The sequence below is a fragment of the Oncorhynchus nerka genome, linkage group LG12, assembly GCF_034236695.1.
Source record: "Oncorhynchus nerka isolate Pitt River linkage group LG12, Oner_Uvic_2.0, whole genome shotgun sequence".
NCBI classification, from domain to species: domain Eukaryota; kingdom Metazoa; phylum Chordata; class Actinopteri; order Salmoniformes; family Salmonidae; genus Oncorhynchus; species Oncorhynchus nerka.
The window spans coordinates 88859779-88885840 of record NC_088407.1 but is presented as its reverse complement, the minus strand read 5'-3'; the positions used below and the strand labels follow the sequence as shown (position 1 = coordinate 88885840).

General features: G+C 49.2%; 1 pseudogene; it reads right to left on the bottom strand.

Moving 5' to 3' along the window:
• Positions 1 to 303: 303 nt before the first annotated feature.
• LOC115126983 (zinc transporter ZIP9-like) overlaps positions 304 to 26062 on the bottom strand; it is a 39540-nt pseudogene continuing 13781 nt past the window's right edge.

Below are 26062 nucleotides of genomic sequence, written 5' to 3'. Positions count from 1 at the left end.
GAGATAGAAGCTGTTCTTCAGTCTCTCGGTCCCAGCTTTGATGCTACTGTACTGACCTCGCCTTTTGGATGATAGCGGGGTGAACAGGCAGTGCCTCGGTGGTTAATGTCCTTGATTATATTTTTGGCCTTCCTGTGACATCGGGTGGTGTAGGTGTCCTGGAGAGCAGGTAGTTTGCCCCCGGTGAAGCATTGGGCAGACCTCACCACCCTTTGGAGAGCCCTGCGTGGCCAGTTGTGGGATAGCTCAGGGGTGGGTTTGATCTGGCAGGTGACCAAACAGTCAGAGTCGGGACACATTGCACCCATTCATTTTTATTTATTTAAATAAATCATAAAAACACAGTTTGCAACAGATTGAACTTTTCACTATCAACAGATGGAAAAATGTCAGACTCCTTATGGAATGATCACATGACCCGAAGCATGATGTCTACTGCTAACCCCTGATGCCCCTCAACTCTCTCTCTCTCTCACACACACACACACACACACACACACACACACGCGTCTTTCGACTAGAACCAAGAAGCTTCAAGAGATCCACTATTTCACTAAGAACCAGTAGGGAGAATATCCCTTTAGAACAGACTTAGTTTGGTTCCGTGAAATCTCATGAATAAAAAAAACACAGTCTGCAGCTGAAGGTACTGCACGCACAACCACCTCCACAACCACAGAAGAAGAGAAGAGAGAGGGATAACTGGGCCCAAAATCTGTCTTCTCCAGCAGGTGGTGTTTCGTATAAAATGTTTCACTCACTAAACCAGGAGGTTTTGTACAGAGGTTAATGAGCGTTAAATTTGGTTTAAAACAACAACAACAAAACGTAAGGCTTATTTTCAACGTGTGGTTTATTTGATCGAATAGGGGCATTGAGTTAGAGATGCCACTCAACCACCTGGTCAATATAATGGATAACTCTGTGTGGATAGACACGGACACCAGAGCTCACAAAATTAACATGCTTATTGCTGAGATTTTATAACATTGATAAAAGGACAGAAGATAAATTAAAAGCAATTTCGGAAAAAAAAACAAAAAAAAACAAGTCATTACGTCACAACTGCTGTTTTGTTTGACCCAAATGCAAATAACTAAAAGTCCCTCTTCACACACAGACACTAGGTGATCTAGATAAAGCTATAGGTCTGAACATCTACCGACGACTGTCTGTTGGTCTCCACTCCATATTACTGGTCCCTCAGTTCAGAGTTCATTATAATGCAGCTATTGGTCTGACTACTCACTGAACAATGCCTAATGTCATGTATCCTAAAATCACCCAGTCCTCCACCATCAAATAGACCAGTACCCAGTCTACCACCATTAAATAGACCAGTCCCCAGTCTACCACCATTAAATAGACCAGTACCCAGTCTACTACCATCAAATAGACCAGTACCAGTCCTCTACCATTAAATAGACCAGTACCAGTCCTCCACCATCAAATAGACCAGTACCAGTCCTCCACCATCAAATAGACCAGTACCAGTCCTCTACCATCAAATAGACCAGTACCAGTCCTCTACCATCAAATAGACCAGTACCAGTCCTCCACCATCAAATAGACCAGTACCCAGTCTACCACCATCAAATAGACCAGTACCAGTCCTCCACCATCAAATAGACCAGTCCCCAGTCTACCACCATTAAATAGACCAGTACCCAGTCTACCACCATTAAATAGACCAGTACCCAGTCTACCACCATTAAATAGACCAGTACCCAGTCTACCACCATTAAATAGACCAGTACCCAGTCTACCACCATTAAATAGACCAGTACCCAGTCTACTTGTCATCAAGTAGACCAGTACCCAGTCTACCACCATCAAGTAGACCAGTACCCAGTCTACCACCATTAAATAGACCAGTACCCAGTCTACCACCATCAAATAGACCAGTACCCAGTCTACCACCATTAAATAGACCAGTACCCAGTCTACCACCATCAAATAGACCAGTACCCAGTCTACCACCATCAAATAGACCAGTACCCAGTCTACCACCATTAAATAGACCAGTACCAGTCCTCCACCATCAAATAGACCAGTACCAGTCCTCTACCATCAAATAGACCAGTACCCAGTCTACCACCATTAAATAGACCAGTACCCAGTCTACCACCATTAAATAGACCAGTACCCAGTCTACCACCATTAAATAGACCAGTACCCAGTCTACCACCATCAAATAGACCAGTACCCAGTCTACCACCATCAAATAGACCAGTACCCAGTCTACCACCATCAAATAGACCAGTACCCAGTCTATCACCATTAAATGGACCAGTACCCATCTACCACCATTAAATAGACCAGTACCCAGTCTACCACCATCAAATAGACCAGTACCCAGTCTACTTGTCATCAAGTAGACCAGTACCCAGTCTACATGCCATCAAGTAGACCAGTACCCAGTCTACATGCCATCAAATAGACCAGTACCCAGTCTACCACCATTAAATAGACCAGTACCCAGTCTACCACCATTAAATAGACCAGTACCCAGTCTACCACCATTAAATAGACCAGTACCCAGTCTACCACCATCAAGTAGACCAGTAGCTATCCTGTAATCACTCAGGAAAACAGGTCTGAAGAGAACCACATTTTAAACCAAACGTGAAAGAAAGTAATTCATGGGTTGATATAAGTTTAGATTTTATGGTGTATAGAGGCTGGTCCTGGGACCAGGGCTTCCATTACGGTGTATAATTTAGAAGCTGGTCCTGGGGCCAGGGCTTCCATTACGGTGTGTAATTTAGAGGCGGGTCCTGGGGCCAGGGCTTCCATTACAGTGTATAATTTAGAGGCTGGTCCTGGGGCCAGGGCTTCCATTACGGTGTTTAATTTAGAGGCTGGTCCTGGGACCAGGGCTTCCATTACGGTGTATAATTTAGAGGCTGGTCCTGGGACCAGGGCTTCCATTACGGTGTATAATTTAGAGGCTGGTCCTGGGGCCAGGGCTTCCATTACGGTGTATAATTTAGAGGCTGGTCCTGGGACCAGGGCTTCCATTACGGTGTATAATTTAGAGGCTGGTCCTGGGACCAGGGCTTCCATTACGGTGTATAATTTAGAGGCTGGTCCTGGGGCCAGGGCTTCCATTACGGTGTATAATTTAGAGGCTGGTCCTGGGACCAGGGCTTCCATTACGGTGTATAATTTAGAGGCTGGTCCTGGGACCAGGGCTTCCATTACGGTGTATAATTTAGAGGCTGGTCCTGGGGCTTCCATTGTGAGGCTGAAGCAAGACCATCATCCTTCAAGCTGTTTACCCAACAAGGTGGCGGGGATTCCTTTTGTTATCGTTTGAACTGCAGATTTCCCCTTTAATAAGCCTCAGGTAACAGGTTGGCTAGAGTCTGTGGACAGCAGTCTTATAGACAACATGTCTCTCAGATGTCCAATGTCCTTTAACAGTACGGTAGATTAATAAATAGCCTATAGATCAGGCCAAAAGTCATAGAAGTGCAACTACTCACATGTAAACTTCTAATTAGTTACTGATTGCACTAGCAAGAATTTAAATATAGACTACATTTCATCTCACAGTAAGAACACCGTGTGTCAGAGTGCAAGCTCAACGTAGCACATAAACAATGCTCTGAAAAGTGAGAGTGAAAAATCACTCTGGATTTAAAACCTTTACTTTTACTGCAAGATGTCACAAATATCTCTTCATTTCTCACAGCCCAGTCCTCAGCAACAAAACAAAAGCAGGTACATTAACATGAGTTGACAGTTCATTTGTAGCACTGAAACAGGATACAACAATGACCAACTCCCCTGCTGTCTGTAAAGCCTATCTAGAGAGACCCCCCCCCAAAAAAAATAGAAAAATAAATGTCTGCTTAAAAGAAGCAGAAACCATGGTAGCAGTCTTGTCATCAGTATCAGCAGATAGCACTTCCTTTAGAGTGTTGGACAAGTGGGAGGTCCTTATTACTATGGTTATGACATCATCATCCCTTTGTGTTGTCCAGAGCGGTTCCGATTCCACCCGCAGGTCGTTGTCCCGGCAACGAGGACACAACAACCGCAATCCAACCAAATCAGAAGTCCATCAATAGAACAGGTACATAAGACATTTGAGATGTGTGATAGAGATGTCTGTTAGGCTGCTTTCCCTCTAAAACCCACTCTTCCTCTCTTTACATCCTCTCCTCTCCTCCCCTCGGGCTCCTCTGTGTCTACTAGCGGTGTGTGTCTAGTGGTGGTGTCCCACAGACAGCACCAGCGGTAGCAGACAGCCCAGAACCAGAGCCCCAACCTCCACCTTGCTCAGTCCCTTCGCTGCTTCCTTCCCCGGTGTGGGGGAGTGGCTGTGTCCGGTCCCGCCCACCTCAGGCAGAACGTGTACGGTGGCAACATACAGGAAGGTCCCGGCAGAGAACAGCATGGCCACGCCTGTGGCGTTCACGTTGGACAGTGCCTCTTTACTGCTCTGGAGGTAGAGAGGACAAAACAATTGGGGGTAGTTAGAATAGGGAGGGGGTTGGCTGGGGGGGATAGTGGTAGTGGGGAGAAGGGGTATTGGGGAGGTGGTAGTGGGGAGAAGGGGTATTGAGGAGGTGGTAGTGGGGAGAAAAGGTAGTGGGGTATTGGAAGAGATCATAGACAACCAACTGACCTGGCTGAGTCCTACGAAGGTAACCATGGCAAGGACAGGTGCTGCCAGGGCGAAGGCCAGCAGGTGTTTACGGATCCGATTCCTCTCCAGACCAGCATGCATCAGGAAAGAGACCAGGCCAAAAGCTGCTGGGGCCTGGGGGGAACGAAAGAGACAGGGTTTAATTACGAGAGGAATTACAAAGAACAGACACACCTACAAATATAGACGGCGTGTATAAACATTAAGAACAGCTGCTCTTTCCATGACAGACTGACCAGGTGAATCCAGGTGAAAGATATGATCCCTTATTGATGTCACCTGTTAAATCAGTGTAGATGAAGGGGAGGAGACGGGTTAATTAATGATTTGTAAATCAGGAGAGTAGGTGGATTAGGGAGCTGACTAGTGGTGGCTATTCAGCAGTCTGATGGTCTGAGGGAAGAAACTATTGGCCAGTCTGACATGATGCTCCTGCGCTGCCCATGTCTGAGTGAAGGAAGCGGGGAGAACAGGCCTTGGCTCGGGTGGTTGAAGTCCCTGATGATCTTCTTGGCCTTCCGGCGACACCTGGTGATGTAGTTGTCCTGGAGGGCAGGCGGTGAGCAGGCAATGGAGCGTTGGGCTGAGCGTTCCAATCTCTGTAGCGCCATGCGGTCTGCGATGGTGGAGTTACTGTACCAACAGCCCCTGAAGAACACCAACGGCCCTCGGGGACAGAACACACTTCTTCAGCATCCTGATCTTGAGTAGTCGCTGTCCTTACCTTCTTCGCCACGATGTCAGTGCGGTTTGATATTTCAGCTCCTCTGAGACGTGTTCGCAGAGGAACTTGAGGGCGGAAAAAAGAAGCTTGACGAAGGCCTCGAGGCCGATATGTAAAACTTATTAAAGAGCAGTGTTACTATCAAAAGCAGTGTGCAGGTTTCTTATTTTCTCTCATTTTATTAAACTGTTATCAAGCACCTGCAAAAAAAAGATCGCTCAGATGTGCGAATGCCTTTTGAATTACGCCCGTTGATGAGAATGGGGGCGAGCCCGACATGGTTCCTCCTGAAGTCCACAATCCTCTCCTTTGTTTTGCTGAGGTCGAGGGTGAAGATGTTGACCTGGCACCACGCTGTCAGAGTATCTACCTCCTCCCAGTTAAATAAAAATACATGTTTTTTTAAAAGCTGGAACTGTGTCATGGGTATACAGGAGTTCAGGACCTTGCATGGGAAGTCCAGTCCAGGTCAGCTTGAGAAGTCCAGTCCAGGACAGTTGCATAGACAGGAAGTCCAGTCCAGGACAGTTGCATAGACAGGAAGTCCAGTCCAGGACAGTTGCATAGACAGGAAGTCCAGTCCAGGACTGCATAGACAGGAAGTCCAGTCCAGGTCAGCTGCATAGACAGGAAGTCCAGTCCAGGACAGTTGCATAGACAGGAAGTCCAGTCCAGGACAGTTGCATAGACAGGAAGTCCAGTCCAGGACAGTTGTCCAGGACAGTCCAGGACAGTTGCATAGACAGGAAGTCCAGTCCAGGACAGTTGCATAGACAGGAAGTCCAGTCCAGGACAGTTGCATAGACAGGAAGTCCAGTCCAGGACAGTTGCATAGACAGGAAGTCCAGTCCAGGACAGTTGCATAGACAGGAAGTCCAGTCCAGGACAGTTGCATAGACAGGAAGTCCAGTCCAGGACAGTTGCATAGACAGGAAGTCCAGTCCAGGACAGTTGCATAGACAGGAAGTCCAGTCCAGGACAGTTGCATAGGGAGGAAGTCCAGTCCCAGGGCCATGAGCTTTGTGGTGAGTTTAGAGGGCATTATGGTATTAATGACTGAGTTGTCGTCGATGAACAGCATCCTCACATATTCCTTTTATCCAGGTGGGTAAGGGCAGTGTGTAGTGCTTCAAATTTCTCAGCGGCCTAAAAAAATATCCATTCCATTCGGTCAAAGCGGCCGTTATAATTCCCTTCTCCCGGCTGCACTTCTTTTATTTATTTTATTTACATTTACATTTAAGTCATTTATTTAACGAGGCAAGTCAGTTAAAAACAAATTCTTATTTACAATGACGGCCAGACCCGGACAATACTGGGCCAATTGTGCGCCACCCTATGAGACTCCCAATCAGACCGTCCCAATCACATCAGAAGCAGGACACACCGGAGCTCAATTTCGAGTCTCATAGCAAAGAGTCTGAAAATAAGATATTTTTTTTCTTTGTAATAAATGTGCAAAAATGTATTCAAAAAACAGTTTTTCGCTTTTTCATTATGGGGTATTGTGATGTCATTATGGGTTATTCTGATGTCATTATGGGGTATTGTGATGTCATTATGAGTTATTCTGATGTCATTATGGGGTATTGTGATGTCATTATGGGTTATTCTGATGTCATTATGGGGTATTGTGATGTCATTATGGGGTATTGTATGTAGATGGATGAGGAAAATGTTTTATTTAATCAATTTTTTTAAAATAAAATTAACGTAACATGACGAAATAGGTGTCTGAATACTTTCCCGATTAAAAGTCTAATTAATGTTTGTGTACATTTATATACACTTCCATACAATCTTAACAGAATAGCTAGTGTTTTCCAGGTTTTCAAATCAATTTAAAATGGGCTTTTTTGGTTAATGACCTTGTTGCTCTAGCAGATGGGCCTTGTTGCACAGGCAGATTGGGCCTCTTTGAAAGCCAAAAGAAAATGAGCAAAATCTTTAAACCACAGGCAGTTTGTCTCACTGTCGGAAGAGACAGAGTCGGGTAATGCAGATCTCCCCTACCACACAAACAGAGATGGCTGAGTTTGGGGAAGGTGCTTGAAAGGGTGTGGCACCTGAAGTCGGAGATTGCAGAGTTTTTTTTTTTATGAAAAGAAAATGTGGATTTCCCTCAACTGCAAGATAAAGAATGGTTGGTTGGTTTTGCCTTCCCAGTGGACATCATGGCCTCGTGAATGAACTGAACTCCAAAATACAAGGGAAGGAAGGACCTTTTTACACATCAGATGTACAGCCTTGTCAAAGCCTTCAAGGGAAAATTACTCCTCCTGACCAGCCAAGTAGATCCCAAAAATCTCACCCATCTTCCGACTCTACTAGTCTGTTCCCTATCAGATGACCTTCTGACACTACTAGTCTGTTCCCTATCAGATGACCTTCTGACACTACTAGTCTGTTCCCTATCAGATGACCTTCTGACACTACTAGTCTGTTCCCTATCAGATGACCTTCTGACACTACTAGTCTGTTCCCTATCATATGACCTTCTGACACTACTAGTCTGTTCCCTATCAGATGACCTTCTGACACTACTAGTCTGTTCCCTATCAGATGACCTTCTGACACTACTAGTCTGTTCCCTATCAGATGACCTTCTGACACTACTAGTCTGTTCCCTATCAGATGACCTTCTGACACTACTAGTCTGTTCCCTATCAGATGACCTTCTGACACTACTAGTCTGTTCCCTATCAGATGACCTTCTGACACTACTAGTCTGTTCCCTATCAGATGACCTTCTGACACTACTAGTCTGTTCCCTATCAGATGACACTACTAGTCTGTTCTCTATCAGATGACCTTCTGACACTACTAGTCTGTTCCCTATCAGATGACCTTCTGACACTACTAGTCTGTTCCCTATCAGATGACACTACTAGTCTGTTCCCTATCAGATGACCTTCTGACACTACTAGTCTGTTCCCTATCAGATGACCTTCTGACACTACTAGTCTGTTCCCTATCAGATGACACTACTAGTCTGTTCCCTATCAGATGACACTACTAGTCTGTTCCCTATCAGATGACCTTCTGACACTACTAGTCTGTTCCCTATCAGATGATGAGTCTGTTCCCTATCAGATGACACTACTAGTCTGTTCTCTATCAGATGACCTTCAGATGACACTACTAGTCTGTTTCTCTATCACCTTCTGACACTACTAGTCTGTTCCCTATCAGATGACCTTCTGACACTACTAGTCTGTTCCTATCAGATGAGTCTGTTCTTCTGACACTACTAGTCTGTTCCCTATCAGATGACCTTCTGACACTACTAGTCTGTTCCCTATCAGATGACCTTCTGACACTACTAGTCTGTTCCCTATCAGATGACCTTCTGACACTACTAGTCTGTTCCCTATCAGATGACCTTCTGACACTACTAGTCTGTTCCCTATCAGATGACCTTCTGACACTACTAGTCTGTTCCCTATCAGATGACACTCCTAGTCTGTTCTCTATCAGATGACCTTCTGACACTACTAGTCTGTTCTCTATCAGATGACCTTCTGACACTACTAGTCTGTTCCCTATCAGATGACACTACTAGTCTGTTCTCTATCAGATGACCTTCTGACACTACTAGTCTGTTCCCTATCAGATGACCTTCTGACACTACTAGTCTGTTCCCTATCAGATGACCTTCTGACACTACTAGTCTGTTCCCTATCAGATGACCTTCTGACACTACTAGTCTGTTCCCTATCAGATGACACTACTAGTCTGTTCCCTATCAGATGACACTACTAGTCTGTTCCCTTCAGATGACACTATCAGTCTGATGACACTACTAGTCTGTTCCCTATCAGATGACCTTCTGACACTACTAGTCTGTTCCCTATCAGATGACACTACTAGTCTGTTCTCTATCAGATGACCTTCTGACACTACTAGTCTGTTCAGATGACTACTCAGATGACCTTCTGACACTACTAGTCTGTTCTCTATCAGATGACCTTCTGACACTACTAGTCTGTTCCCTATCAGATGACACTACTAGTCTGTTCCTATCAGATGACCTTCTGACACTACTAGTCTGTTCCCTATCAGATGACCTTCTGACACTACTAGTCTGTTCCCTATCAGATGATGACACTACTAGTCTGTTCCTATCAGATGACCTTCTGACACTACTAGTCTGTTCCCTACTGTTAGACACTACTAGTCTGTTCCCTATCAGATGACCTTCTGACACTACTAGTCTGTTCCCTATCAGATGACCTTCTGACACTACTAGTCTGTTCCCTATCAGATGACCTTCTGACACTACTAGTCTGTTCCCTATCAGATGACCTTCTGACACTACTAGTCTGTTCCCTATCAGATGACCTTCTGACACTACTAGTCTGTTCCCTATCAGATGACACTACTAGTCTGTTCCCTATCAGATGACCTCTGACACTACTAGTCTGTTCCCTATCAGATGACCTTCTGACACTACTAGTCTGTTCCCTATCAGATGACCTTCTGACACTACTAGTCTGTTCCCTATCAGATGACCTTCTGACACTACTAGTCTGTTCTCCCTATCAGATGACCTTCTGACACTACTAGTCTGTTCCCTATCAGATGACCTTCTGACACTACTAGTCTGTTCCCTATCAGATGACCTTCTGACACTACTAGTCTGTTCCCTATCAGATGACCTTCTGACACTACTAGTCTGTTCCCTATCAGATGACCTTCTGACACTACTAGTCTGTTCCCTATCAGATGACCTTCTGACACTACTAGTCTGTTCCCTATCAGAGATGACACTACTAGTCTGTTCCCTATCAGATGACCTTCTGACACTACTAGTCTGTTCCCTATCAGATGATGACACTACTAGTCTGTTCCCTATCAGATGACACTACTAGTCTGTTCCCTATCAGATGACCTTCAGATGACACTACTAGTCTGTTCCCTATCAGATGACCTTCTGACACTACTAGTCTGTTCCCTATCAGATGACCTTCTGACACTACTAGTCTGTTCCCTATCAGATGACCTTCTGACACTACTAGTCTGTTCCTATCAGATGACCTTCTGACACTACTAGTCTGTTCCCTATCAGATGACCTTCTGACACTACTAGTCTGTTCCCTATCAGATGACCTTCTGACACTACTAGTCTGTTCCCTATCAGATGACCTTCTGACACTACTAGTCTGTTCCCTATCAGATGACCTTCTGACACTACTAGTCTGTTCCCTATCAGATGACCTTCTGACACTACTAGTCTGTTCCCTATCAGATGACCTTCTGACACTACTAGTCTGTTCCCTATCAGATGACCTTCTGACACTACTAGTCTGTTCCCTATCAGATGACCTTCTGACACTACTAGTCTGTTCCCTATCAGATGACCTTCTGACACTACTAGTCTGTTCCCTATCAGATGACCTTCTGACACTACTAGTCTGTTCCCTATCAGATGACACTACTAGTCTGTTCTCTATCAGATGACCTTCTGACACTACTAGTCTGTTCCCTATCAGATGACCTTCTGACACTACTAGTCTGTTCCCTATCAGATGACACTACTAGTCTGTTCCCTATCAGATGACCTTCTGACACACTACTATCAGATGACCTTCAGATGACCTATCAGATCTGACACTACTAGTCTGTTCCTATCAGATGACCTTCTGACACTACTAGTCTGTTCCCTATCAGATGACCTTCTGACACTACTAGTCTGTTCCCTATCAGATGACCTTCTGACACTACTAGTCTGTTCCCTATCAGATGACCTTCTGACACTACTAGTCTGTTCTCTATCAGATGACCTTCTGACACTACTAGTCTGTTCCCTATCAGATGACCTTCTGACACTACTAGTCTGTTCCCTAGTCTGTTCCCTATCAGATGACCTTCTGACACTACTAGTCTGTTCCCTATCAGATGACCTTCTGACACTACTAGTCTGTTCCCTATCAGATGATGACACTACTAGTCTGTTCCCTATCAGATGACCTTCTGACACTACTAGTCTGTTCCCTATCAGATGACCTTCTGACACTACTAGTCTGTTCCCTATCAGATGACCTTCTGACACTACTAGTCTGTTCCCTATCAGATGACACTACTAGTCTGTTCTCTATCAGATGACCTGACACTACTAGTCTGTTCCCTATCAGATGACCTTCTGACACTACTAGTCTGTTCCCTATCAGATGACACTACTAGTCTGTTCCCTATCAGATGACCTTCTGACACTACTAGTCTGTTCCCTATCAGATGACCTTCTGACACTACTAGTCTGTTCCCTATCAGATGACCTTCTGACACTACTAGTCTGTTCCTATCAGATGACACTCCTAGTCTGTTCCCTATCAGATGACCTTCTGACACTACTAGTCTGTTCCCTATCAGATGACCTTCTGACACTACTAGTCTGTTCCCTATCAGATGACCTTCAGATGACACTACTAGTCTGTTCTCTATCAGATGACCTTCTGACACTACTAGTCTGTTCCCTATCAGATGACCTTCTGACACTACTAGTCTGTTCCCTATCAGATGACCTTCTGACACTACTAGTCTGTTCCTATCAGATGACCTTCTGACACTACTAGTCTGTTCCCTATCAGATGACCTTCTGACACTACTAGTCTGTTCCCTATCAGATGATGACACTACTAGTCTGTTCCCTATCAGATGACACTACTAGTCTGTTCCCTATCAGATGATGACACTACTAGTCTGTTCCCTATCAGATGACACTACTAGTCTGTTCCCTATCAGATGACACTACTAGTCTGTTCCCTATCAGATGACCTTCTGACACTACTAGTCTGTTCCTATCAGATGATGACACTACTAGTCTGTTCCCTATCAGATGACCTTCTGACACTACTAGTCTGTTCCTATCATGATGACACTACTAGTCTGTTCTCTATCAGATGACCTTCTGACACTACTAGTCTGTTCTCTATCAGATGACCTTCTGACACTACTAGTCTGTTCCTATCAGATGACCTTCTGACACTACTAGTCTGTTCCCTATCAGATGACCTTCTGACACTACTAGTCTGTTCCTATCAGATGACCTTCTGACACTACTAGTCTGTTCCCTATCAGATGACCTTCTGACACTACTAGTCTGTGACCCTATCAGATGACCTTCTGACACTACTAGTCTGTTCCCTATCAGATGACACTACTAGTCTGTTCTCTATCAGATGACCTTCAGATGACACTACTAGTCTGTTCCTATCAGATGACCTTCTGACACTACTAGTCTGTTCTCTATCAGATGACCTTCTGACACTACTAGTCTAGTCTGTTCCCTATCAGATGACCTTCTGACACTACTAGTCTGTTCCTATCAGATGACCTTCTGACACTACTAGTCTGTTCTCTATCAGATGACCTTCTGACACTACTAGTCTGTTCCCTATCAGATGACCTTCTGACACTACTAGTCTGTTCCCTATCAGATGACCTTCTGACACTACTAGTCTGTTCCCTATCAGATGACCTTCTGACACTACTAGTCTGTTCCCTATCAGATGACCTTCTGACACTACTAGTCTGTTCCCTATCAGATGACCTTCTGACACTACTAGTCTGTTCCCTATCAGATGACCTTCTGACACTACTAGTCTGTTCCCTATCAGATGACCTTCTGACACTACTAGTCTGTTCCCTATCAGATGACCTTCTGACACTACTAGTCTGTTCCCTATCAGATGACCTTCTGACACTACTAGTCTGTTCCCTATCAGATGACCTTCTGACACTACTAGTCTGTTCCCTATCAGATGACCTTCTGACACTACTAGTCTGTTCCTATCAGATGACCTTCTGACACTACTAGTCTGTTCCCTATCAGATGACCTATCAGATGACCTTCTGACACTACTAGTCTGTTCCCTATCAGATGACCTTCTGACACTACTAGTCTGTTCTCTATCAGATGACCTTCTGACACTACTAGTCTGTTCTCTATCAGATGACCTTCCGACACTACTAGTCTGTTCCCTATCAGATGACCTTCTGACACTACTAGTCTGTTCTCTATCAGATGACCTTCTGACACTACTAGTCTGTTCCCTATCAGATGACCTTCTGACACTACTAGTCTGTTCCCTATCAGATGACCTTCTGACACTACTAGTCTGTTCCCTATCAGATGACCTTCTGACTCTACTAGTCTGTTCCCTATCAGATGACCTTCTGACACTACTAGTCTGTTCCCTATCAGATGACCTTCTGACTCTACTAGTCTGTTCCCTATCAGATTACCTTCTGACACTACTAGTCTGTTCCCTATCAGACGACCTTCTGACACTACTAGTCTGTTCCCTATCAGATGACCTTCTGACACTACTAGTCTGTTCCCTATCAGATGACACTACTAGTCTGTTCCCTATCAGATGACACTACTAGTCTGTTCCCTATCAGATGACCTTCTGACACTACTAGTCTGTTCCCTATCAGATGACCTTCTGACACTACTAGTCTGTTCCCTATCAGATGACCTTCTGACACTACTAGTCTGTTCCCTATCAGATGACCTTCTGACACTACTAGTCTGTTCTCTATCAGATGACCTTCTGACACTACTAGTCTGTTCCCTATCAGATGACCTTCTGACACTACTAGTCTGTTCCCTATCAGATGACCTTCCGACTCTACTAGTCTGTTCCCTATCAGATGACCTTCCGACACTACTAGTCTGTTCCCTATCAGATGACCTTCTGACACTACTAGTCTGTTCCCTATCAGATGACCTTCTGACACTACTAGTCTGTTCCCTATCAGATGACCTTCTGACACTACTAGTCTGTTCCCTATCAGATGACCTTCTGACACTACTAGTCTGTTCCCTATCAGATGACACTACTAGTCTGTTCTCTATCAGATGACCTTCTGACACTACTAGTCTGTTCTCTATCAGATGACCTTCTGACACTACTAGTCTGTTCCCTATCAGATGACCTTCTGACACTACTAGTCTGTTCCTATCAGATGACCTTCTGACACTACTAGTCTGTTCTCTATCAGATGACCTTCTGACACTACTAGTCTGTTCTCTGTCAGATGACCTTCTGACACTACTAGTCTGTTCCCTATCAGATGACCTTCTGACACTACTAGTCTGTTCCCTATCAGACGACCATCGGGAGAAGTACACATCACTGCTGTTACACTTGGAGAAAAACAAACATACAGTCAATAATATAGTAGAAACAAGTCTATATACGATGTGAGCAAATGAGGTGAGATAAGGGAGGTAAAGGCAAAAAAAGGCCATGGTGGCAAAGTAAATACAATATAGCAAGTAAAAGACTGGAATGGTAGATTTGCAGTGGAAGAACGTGCAGGCCTGCTCTAGAAGCACGTCACGATGATGGAAGCTACGGGTCGGAGGTCATTCTGTTCTGTACATTTCCCAGGGATGTTCATACCTGTACGGAAGCTTTCAATATACTATGCATCACTAATTCACTGAAATGCTTCGATTATGTAGGCAGTTACATGAAAACTGAGTTGAATTGGTTCAACTAACTCCTAGTGCCATCAACTTGGCAGGCTTTTCTCAAGAGGGTGGGTGGGTGGGCGTTGTGTTTAAAGAGACAGAGGATTCGATGTGGAAGGAAGGAGGCTGTGAAACAACACATTATCATTACATCCACGCTGAGATGGACCGCTGAAAACACAACATGGCAGATAAACAAGATGAACTGTCACTGTACCTTGTGAAGCATGATGGCCACAAAGACAATGAGCTGAACACTGGTCTGGGAAGTGGAAGCCGCTGCCCCGAGAGCCACTCCGTCAGCTGGAAGATCAGAAGCACCTTTATTTAACCAGCACACTGTGCAAAACATTAAGAACACCTGCTCTAAAGTTGGGTAAATTAGACGAGCATTTATATTAATGTAGTGTAGGCTATGCTGGAGCAAATGTAGACCTAACTGTCACAATAAAAAAAAGTTACAATGATGAGATGATCGGTCTACAGGCATTGTGAACTACTGCTCCACACTGAGACGGTCTGCCTGTCCCTCCCTCCACACTGAGACGGTCTGCCTGTCCCTCCCTCCACACTGAGACGGTCTGCCTGTCCCTCCCTCCACACTGAGACGGTCTGCCTGTCCCTCCCTCCACACTGAGACGGTCTGCCTGTCCCTCCCTCCACACTGAGAGGGTCTGCCTGTCCCTCCCTCCACACTGAGACGGTCTGCCTGTCCCTCCCTCCACACTGAGAGGGTCTGCCTGTCCTCCACACTGAGACGGTCTGCCTGTCCCTCCCTCCACACTGAGACGGTCTGCCTGTCCCTCCCTCCACACTGAGAGTCTGTCTGCCTGTCCCTCCCTCCACACTGAGACGGTCTGCCTGTCCCCTCCACACTGAGACGGGTCTGCCTGTCCCTCCCTCCACACTGAGACGGTCTGCCTGTCCCTCCCTCCACACTGAGACGGTCTGCCTGTCCTCCTCCTGATCAGGTCTGCCTGTCCCTCCCTCCACACTGAGACGGTCTGCCTGTCCCTCCTCCACACTGAGAGGGTCTGCCTGTCCCTCCCTCCACACTGAGACGGTCTGCCTGTCCCTCCCTCCACACTGAGACGGTCTGCCTGTCCCTCCCTCCACACTGAGACGGTCTGCCTGTCCCTCCCTCCACACTGAGACGGTCTGCCTGTCCCTCCTCCACACTGAGACGGTCTGCCTGTCCCTCCCTCCACACTGAGAGGGTCTGCCTGTCCCTCCCTCCACACTGAGACGGTCTGCATGTCCCTCCCTCCACACTGAGACGGTCTGCCTGTCCTCCCTCCACACTGAGACGGTCTGCCTGTCCCTCCCTCCACACTGAGAGGGTCTGCCTGTCCCTCCCTCCACACTGAGACGGTCTGCCTGTCCCTCCTCCACACTGAGAGTCTGCCTGTCCCTCCCTCCACACTGAGAGGGTCTGCCTGTCCCTCCCTCCACACTGAGACGGTCTGCATGTCCCCCTCTCCACACTGAGACGGTCTGCATGTCCCTCCCTCCACACTGAGACGGTCTACCCGTCCCTCCCTCCACACTGAGACGGTCTGCCCGTCCCTCCCTCCACACTGAGACGGTCTGCCCGTCCCTCCCTCCACACTGAGAGGGTCTCCCTGTCCTCCACACTGAGAGGGTCTGCCTGTCCTCCACACTGAGACGGTCTGCCTGTCCCTCCCTCCACACTGAGACGGTCTACCTGTCCCTCCCTCCACACTGAGACGGTCTACCTGTCCTCCACACTGAGACGGTCTACCTGTCCTCCACACTGAGACGGTCTACCTGTCCCTCCTCCACACTGAGACGGTCTACCTGTCCTCCACATCAGTCTACCTGTCCTCCACACTGAGACGGTCTGCCTGTCCCTCCCTCCACACTGAGACGGTCTGCCTGTCCTCCACACTGAGACGGTCTGCCTGTCCCTCCCTCCACACTGAGACGGTCTGCCTGTCCCTCCCTCCACACTGAGAGGGTCTGCCTGTCCTCCACACTGAGACGGTCTGCCTGTCCTCCACACTGAGACGGTCTGCCTGTCCCTCCCTCCACACTGAGAGGGTCTGCCTGTCCCTCCCTCCACACTGAGACGGTCTGCCTGTCCCTCCCTCCACACTGAGACGGTCTGCCTGTCCCTCCCTCCACACTGAGACGGTCTGCCTGTCCCTCCCTCCACACTGAGACGGTCTGCCTGTCCTCCACACTGAGACGGTCTGCCTGTCCCTCCCTCCACACTGAGACGGTCTGCCTGTCCCTCCCTCCACACTGAGACGGTCTGCCTGTCCTCCACACTGAGACGGTCTGCCTGTCCTCCACACTGAGAGGGTCTGCCTGTCCTCCACACTGAGAGGGTCTGCCTGTCCCTCCCTCCACACTGAGAGTCTGCCTGTCCCTCACTCCACACTGAGACGGTCTGCCTGTCCCTGACCCTCCACACTGAGACAGTCTGCCTGTCCCTCCCTCCACACTGAGACGGTCTGCCTGTCCCTCCCTCCACACTGAGACGGTCTGCCTGTCCCTCCCTCCACACTGAGACGGTCTGCCTGTCCCTCCCTCCACACTGAGACGGTCTGCCTGTCCCTCCCTCCACACTGGAGACGGTCTGCCTGTCCCTCCCTCCACACTGAGAGGGTCTGCCTGTCCCTCCTCCACACTGAGACGGTCTGCCTGTCCCTCCCTCCACACTGAGACGGTCTGCCTGTCCCTCCCTCCACACTGAGACGGTCTGCCTGTCCCTCCCTCCACACTGAGACGGTCTGCCTGTCCCTCCCTCCACACTGAGACGGTCTGCCTGTCCCTCCTCTCCACACTGAGTGGGTGGGTCTGCCTGTCCCTCCCTCCACACTGAGACAGTCTGCATGTCCCTCCCTCCACACTGAGACGGTCTGCATGTCCCTCCCTCCACACTGAGACGGTCTGCCCGTCCCTCCCTCCACACTGAGACGGTCTGCCTGTCCCTCCCTCCACACTGAGACGGTCTGCCTGTCCCTCCTCCCACACTGAGACGGTCTGCCTGTCCCTCCCTCCACACTGAGAGGGTCTGCCTGTCCTCCACACTGAGACGGTCTGCCTGTCCCTCCCTCCACACTGAGATCGGTCACCTTTATTTCCCTCCCTCCACACTGAGACGGTCTGCCTGTCCTCCACACTGAGACGGTCTACCTGTCCTCCTCCACACTGAGACGGTCTACCTCCCTCCTCCACACTGAGACGGTCTACCTCCCTCCTCCACACTGAGAGGTGACCTGTCCTCCACACTGAGACGGTCTGCCTGTCCCTCCCCTCCACACTGAGAGGGTCTGCCTGTCCTCCCACACTGAGACGGTCTGCCTGTCCCTCCTCCACACTGAGACGGTCTACCTGTCCCTCCCTCCACACTGAGACGGTCTACCTGTCCTCCACACTGAGACGGTCTACCTGTCCTCCACACTGAGACGGTCTACCTGTCCTCCACACTGAGACGGTCTACCTGTCCTCCACACTGAGACGGTCTGCCTGTCCCTCCCTCCACACTGAGACGGTCTACCTGTCCCTCCCTCCACACTGAGACGGTCTACCTGTCCTCCACACTGAGACGGTCTACCTGTCCTCCACACTGAGACGGTCTACCTGTCCTCCACACTGAGACGGTCTACCTGTCCTCCACACTGAGACGGTCTGCCTGTCCTCCACACTGAGACGGTCTGCCTGTCCCTCCCTCCACACTGAGACGGTCTGCCTGTCCCTCCCTCCACACTGAGAGGGTCTGCCTGTCCTCCACACTGAGACGGTCTGCCTGTCCCTCCCTCCACACTGAGAGGGTCTGCCTGTCCTCCACACTGAGACGGTCTGCCTGTCCCTCCCTCCACACTGAGACGGTCTACCTGTCCCTCCCTCCACACTGAGACGGTCTACCTGTCCCTCCCTCCACACTGAGACGGTCTACCTGTCCTCCACACTGAGACGGTCTACCTGTCCTCCACACTGAGACGGTCTACCTGTCCTCCACACTGAGACGGTCTACCTGTCCTCCACACTGAGACGGTCTACCTGTCCTCCACACTGAGACGGTCTACCTGTCCTCCACACTGAGACGGTCTACCTGTCCTCCACACTGAGACGGTCTGCCTGTCCCTCCCTCCACACTGAGACGGTCTACCTGTCCTCCACACTGAGACGGTCTGCCTGTCCTCCACACTGAGAGGGTCTGCCTGTCCCTCCCTCCACACTGAGACGGTCTGCCTGTCCCTCCCTCCACACTGAGACGGTCTGCCTGTCCCTCCCTCCACACTGAGACGGTCTGCCTGTCCCTCCCTCCACACTGAGACGGTCTGCCTGTCCCTCCTCCACACTGAGACGGTCTGCCTGCCTGTCCTCCCACACTGAGACGGTCTGCCTGTCCTCCACACTGAGAGGGTCTGCCTGTCCCTCCCTCCACACTGAGAGGGTCTGCCTGTCCTCCACACTGAGACGGTCTGCCTGTCCTCCACACTGAGACGGTCTGCCTGTCCTCCACACTGAGAGGGTCTGCCTGTCCCTCCCTCATTTAACAGTTCCATGCTGTTCTCCATAATTTATAATAATCATTTTAAATCGGTTTCCTGTTATTTATCCCACTGAGTGGTTTTGCCTGTAAATCCCTAACCGGGTTCCCTCCATTCCTAACAGACTGACCAGGTGAATCCAGGTGAAAGATATGATCCCTTATTGATGTCCTTGTTAAATCCCTTCAACACTGTAGATGAAGGGAGGAGACTGTCCTCCACACTGAGAAGGGGAGGAGACATGTAGATGAAGGGGAGGAGACGGTGGTTGCCTGATTTTTAAGCCTTGAGACAAATTGAGACATGGGTTGTGTCTGTGTGTCATTCCAGGGTGAATGGGCAAGACATAATATTTAATTGTCTTTTGAACAATAGTCCTCCACACTGAGAACGGTCTGCCTGGGTTTTCCACACTGACAGTTTCCTGTGTGTATCGAGAATGGTCCCACCCAAAGAACATCCAGACAACTTGACACAACTGTGGGAAGCATTGAGTCCACATGGACCAGAATCCCTGTCCTTTCCACCTTGAGAGTCCGTTCCCAGACTAATTGAGGCTGCCTGTCCCTCCCTCCACACTAGGAAGGTGTGCCTAATGTTTAGTATAGTCAGTGTATATGTACCAGGAATTTGACCTAATGAATAAAACAGAATATACACCCTCCCTCCCACACTACAGTAGATAGGATGCAGAGCCTCCATAGACTTCCACTGTCTCTTCCTAAAACATGTTGGTCGGAAACACTGCATCAGGAAGCCATGTACCTGCTGCATGGACCACTGAGTCCCACGGTCTGCCTGTCTTGGAGCTCCCCCACAGACTCTGGATCTGAACACACACACCACCAAATCAGTCAGACAGTCAGACACCCTGTCAGACCAAACACCAAATCAGTCAGTCAGAGACACCAAGTCAGTCAGTTGACAGACTGTCCCTGACCTCCACACTGCTGTGTGTGTGTGTGCCTGTCCCTCCTCCACTCTGCTGTGTGTCTGCCTGTCCCTGTGTGTGTGTGTGTGTGGTCTGCCTGTCCCTCCCTCCACACTGAGTGTGGTCTGCCTGTCCCTCCTCCACACTGAGTGTGTGTCTGTGTGTCCCTAGCCTCCACACTGAGTGGTCTGTGTGTCCCTCCACACTGTGTGTGGTCTGCCTGTCCCTCCCTCCACTGCTGTGTGTGTGTGTGCCTGTCCTCTCCACACTGTGTGTGTGTGTGTGTGTGTCCTCCAGACTGAGACCGTCAGCACTGCTGTGTGTGTGTGTGTGTAGACTGACCTCCAGCACTGCTGTGTGTGTGTGTGTGTGTGTGTGTGTGTAGCTCCAGTGTGTGTGTGTGTGTGTGTGTGTGTGTGTGTGTGTGTGTGTGTGTCCTGACCCTCCAGCACTGCTGTGTGTGTGTGTGTGTGTGTCCCTGACCTCAGCACTGCTGTGTGTGTGTGTGTGTAGACTGACCGTCCACTGCTGTGTGTGTGTGTGCGTGTGTCTGTAGACTGACCGTCAGCACTGCTGTGTGTGTGTGTGTGTGTGTGTGTAGACTGCCCGTCCTCCCTCCTGCTGTGAGTGTGTGCCTGTGTCCAGCTCTGCAGTGTGTGTGTGTGTGTGTGTGTGTGTCCCTGTGTGTGAGAGACTGACCTGTCAGCACTGCTGTGTGTGTGTGTGTGTGTGTGTGTGTAGACTGACCGTCAGCACTGCTGTGTGTGTGTGTGTGTGTGTGTGTGTGTGTAACTGATCCCTTCAGCACTGCTGTGTGTGTGTGTGTGTGTGTGTCCTAGACTGACCGTCAGCACTGCTGTGTGGTGTGTGTGTGTAGCTCTGCTGTGTGTGTGTGTGTGGTGTGTGTGTGTGTAGACTGACCCAGCACTGTGTGTGGTGTGTGTGTGTGTGTGTGTGTGTGTACCTTCCGTCAGCACTGCTGTGTGTGTGACAAATCCTCTGCACTGTGTGTGTGTGTGTGTGTGTGTGAGACTGACCGTCAGCACTGCTCGTGTGTGTGTGTGTGTGTCTGTGTGTCTGCCTGACCGTCAGCACTGCTGTGTGTGTGTGTGTGCGTAGACTCCCCCCAGCACTGCTGTGGTGTGCCAGACTGACCTCAGCATTGCTGTGTGAGACGTGCGTGTGTGTGTCCCTGACCGTCAGCACTGCTGTGTGTGTGTGTGCGTGTGGTCAGACTGACCGTCAGCACACTGTGTGTGTGTGTGTGTGTGTGTAGACTGACCGTCCACTGCTGAGTGTGGTGTGTGTGTAGACTGACCGTCAGCTGCTGCTGTGTGTGTGTGTCTACCTGACCTCAGCACACTGTGTGTGTGTGTGTAGACTGTCCCTCCGTCAGCACTAATGTGTGTGTGTGTGTGAGACTGACCGTCAGCACTGCTGTGTGTGTGTGTGTCTGTGTGTGTGTGTGTGTGTGTGTGTGTGTGTGTGTGTGTGTGTGTGTCCTGACCGTCAGCACTGCTTGACGTGGGCTACCGATCTGGTCGACCACACATGAAGACACCCAGGACCAGTTCCCATGTAGGCATGGAGGTGCTCGTGGCTGTGGCTGTCCTCCCCACTGACCCCCAGAGCTGCATCCCACCTCCCCTGAGGCTGACACCCCCACCCCCTCCACCTGGCCAGGAGTGTGGTGCACACCTACAGAGAGAGAGACTGAGACCCTAACCCAGACAGTAGAGACTGAGACCCTAACCCAGACAGTAGAGACAGAGACCCAGACAGTAGAGACAGAGACCCAGACAGTAGAGACTGAGACCCTAACAGGAGAGACAGAGACCCTAACAGTAGAGACTGAGACCCTAACAGGAGAGACAGAGACCCTAAAAGGAGAGACAGAGACCCTAACAGTAGAGACAGAGACCCAGACAGTAGAGACAGAGACCCTAACAGTAGAGACAGACACCCTAACAGTAGAAACTGAGACCCTAACCCAGACAGTAGAGACTGAGACCCTAACAGGAGAGACAGAGACCCTAACAGGAGAGACAGAGACCCTAACAGGAGAGACAGAGACCCTAACAGTAGAGACTGAGACCTAACAGTAGAGACTGAGACCCAACAGAGAGAGACCAACAGGAGAGACAGAGACCCTACAGGAGAGACAGAGACCCAGACAGGAGAGACTGAGACCCTAACAGGAGAGACAGAGACCCTAACAGGAGAGACAGAGACCCTAACAGGAGAGACAGAGACCTAACAGGAGAGACAGAGACCCTAACAGGAGAGACAGAGACCCTAACAGTAGAGACTGAGACCCTAACAGTAGAGACAGAGACCCAGACAGTAGAGACTGAGACCCTAGACAGTAGAGACAGAGACCCAACAGGAGAGACAGAGACCCTAACAGTAGAGACCCCAGACAGAGAGAGACAGAGACCCTAACAGGAGAGACTGAGACCCTAACAGTAGAGACAGAGACCCTAACAGTAGAGACTGAGACCCAGACAGAGAGACAGAGACCCTAACAGGAGAGACAGAGACCCAGACAGGAGAGACAGAGACCCAGACAGTAGAGACAGAGACCCAGACAGTAGAGACTGAGACCCTAAGACAGTAGAGACAGAGAGACCCAGACAGTAGAGACAGAGTCTGACCCAGACAGTAGAGACTGAGACCCTAACTGACTGTCCTCTAACTAGACAGTAGAGACTGAGAGACAGAGACCCTAACAGTAGAGACAGAGACCCAGACAGTAGAGACTGAGAGTCTAACCCAACAGTAGAGACTGAGACCCTAACACAGTAGAGACAGAGAGCCTAACCCAGACAGTAGAGACTGAGACCCAGACAGTAGAGACTGAGACCCTAACAGGAGAGACTGAGACCCTAACAGTAGAGACAGAGACCTAACAGTAGAGACTGAGACCCTAACCCAGACAGTAGAGACTGAGACCCTAACAGGAGAGACTGAGACCCTAACAGTAGAAACTGAGACCCTAAACCCAGACTGTAGAGACAGAGACCCTAACAGTAGAGACTGAGACCCTAACAGTAGAGACTGAGACCCTAACCCAGACAGTAGAGACTGAGACCCTAACAGGAGAGACTGAGACCCTAACAGGAGAGACTGAGACCCTAACAGGAGAGACTGAGACCCTAACAGTGAGAGACAGAGACCCTAACAGTAGAGACAGAGACCCTAACAGGAGAGACTGAGACCCTAACAGGAGAGACTGAGACCCTAACAGACTGAGACCCTGACAGAGACCCTAACAGGAGAGACAGAGACCCTAACAGGAGAGACAGAGACCCTAACAGGAGAGACAGAGACCCTAACAGGAGAGACAGAGACCCTAACAGGAAGAGACAGAGACCCTAATTGAGACAGGAGAGACTGAGACCTAACAGTAGAGACTGAGACCCTAACCCAGTAGTAGAGAGTGAGACCCTAACAGGGAGACTGAGACCCAGACAGTAGAGACAGAGACATGTAGACAGGAGAGACAGAGACCCTGACAGGAGAGACAGAGACCCTAACCCTAGACAGTAGAGACAGAGACCCTAACAGTAGAGACAGAGACCCAGACAGTAGAGACTGAGACCCAGACAGTAGAGACTGAGACCTCAGACAGTAGAGACTGAGAGTGGGCAGACAGAGAGACTTTAGAGTCTAACCCAGACAGTAGAGACTGAGAGTCTAACCCTAGACAGTAGAGTGAGAGTCTAACCCAGACAGTAGAGACTGAGAGACCCAGACAGTAGAGACTGAGAGTCTAACCCAGACAGTAGAGACTGAGAGTCTAACCCAGACAGTAGAGACTGAGAGACCTAGACAGTAGAGACAGTTCTAACCAGACAGACAGTAGAGACAGAGTCTAACCCAGACAGTAGAGACAGAGTCTAACCCAGACAGTAGAGACTGACAGAGTCTAACCCAGACAGTAGAGACTGAGACCCTGTGTAGAGACTGAGACCTAACCCAGACAGTAGAGACTGAGACCCTAACCCAGACAGTAGAGACTGAGACCCAGACAGTAGAGACTGAGACCCAGACAGTAGAGACTGAGACCCTAACAGTAGAGACTGAGACCCTAACAGTAGAGACAGAGACCCTAACAGTAGAGACAGAGACCCTAACAGTAGAGACTGAGACCTAACCCAGACAGTAGACTGAGACCCTAACAGTAGAGACTGAGACCCTAACAGTAGAAACTGAGACCCTAACCCAGACAGTAGAGACAGAGACCCTAACAGTAGAGACTGAGACCCTAACCCAGCAGTAGAGACAGACACCCTAACAGTAGAGACAGAGACCCTAACAGTAGAGACAGAGACCCTAACAGTAGAGACAGAGACCCTAACAGGAGAGACAGAGACCCTAACAGGAGAGACAGAGACCCTAACAGGAGAGACAGAGACCCTAACAGAGAGACAGAGACCCTAACAGTAGAGACTGAGACCCAGACAGTCAGAGAGACTGAGACCCTAACAGGAGAGACAGAGACCCTAACAGGAGAGACAGAGACCCTAACAGTAGAGACTGAGACCCAGACAGTAGAGACTGAGACCCAGACAGTAGAGACTGAGACCCAACAGTAGAGACAGAGACCCAGACAGTAGAGACTGAGACCTAACAGGAGAGACAGAGACCCTAACAGGAGAGACTGAGACCCTAACAGGAGAGACAGAGACCCTAACAGGAGAGACAGAGACCCTAACAGGAGAGACAGAGACCCTAACAGGAGAGACAGAGACCCTAACAGTAGAGACTGAGACCCAGACAGTAGAGACTGAGACCCAGACAGTAGAGACAGAGACCCTAGACAGTAGAGACTGAGACCCAGACAGTAGAGACTGAGACCCTAACAGGAGAGACAGAGACCCTAACAGGAGAGACAGAGACCCTAACAGGAGAGACAGAGACCCTAACAGTAGAGACTGAGACTAACAGGAGAGACAGAGACCTAACAGAGAGACAGAGACCCTAACAGGAGAGACAGAGACCCTAACAGGAGAGACTGAGACCCTAACAGGAGAGTGAGACCCTAACAGGAGAGACAGAGACCCTAACAGGAGAGACAGAGACCTAACAGGAGAGACAGAGACCCTAACAGGAGAGACAGAGACTAACAGAGAGACAGAGACCCTAACAGGAGAGACTGAGACCCTAACAGGAGAGACAGAGACCCTAACAGAGAGACAGAGACCCTAACAGGAGAGACAGAGACCCTAACAGTAGAGACTGAGACCCTAACAGGACAGAGACCCTAACAGGAGAGACAGAGACCTAACAGGAGAGACAGAGACCCTAACAGGAGAGACAGAGACCCTAACAGGAGAGACAGAGACCCTAACAGGAGAGACAGAGACCCTAACCCAGACAGTAGAGACTGAGACCCTAACAGGAGAGACAGAGACCCTAACAGTAGAGACAGAGACCCTAACAGTAGAGACAGAGACCCTAACAGGAGAGAGAGACCCTAACAGGAGAGAGAGACCCTAACAGGAGAGAGAGACCCTAACAGGAGAGACAGAGACCCTAACAGGAGAGACAGAGACCCTAACAGGAGAGACAGAGACCCTAACAGGAGAGACAGAGACCCTAACAGGAGAGACAGAGACCCTAACCCAGACAGTAGAGACTGAGACCCTAACAGTAGAGACAGAGACCCTAACAGTAGAGACAGAGACCCTAACAGGAGAGACTGAGACCCTGACAGTAGAGACCCTAACAGGAGAGACTGAGA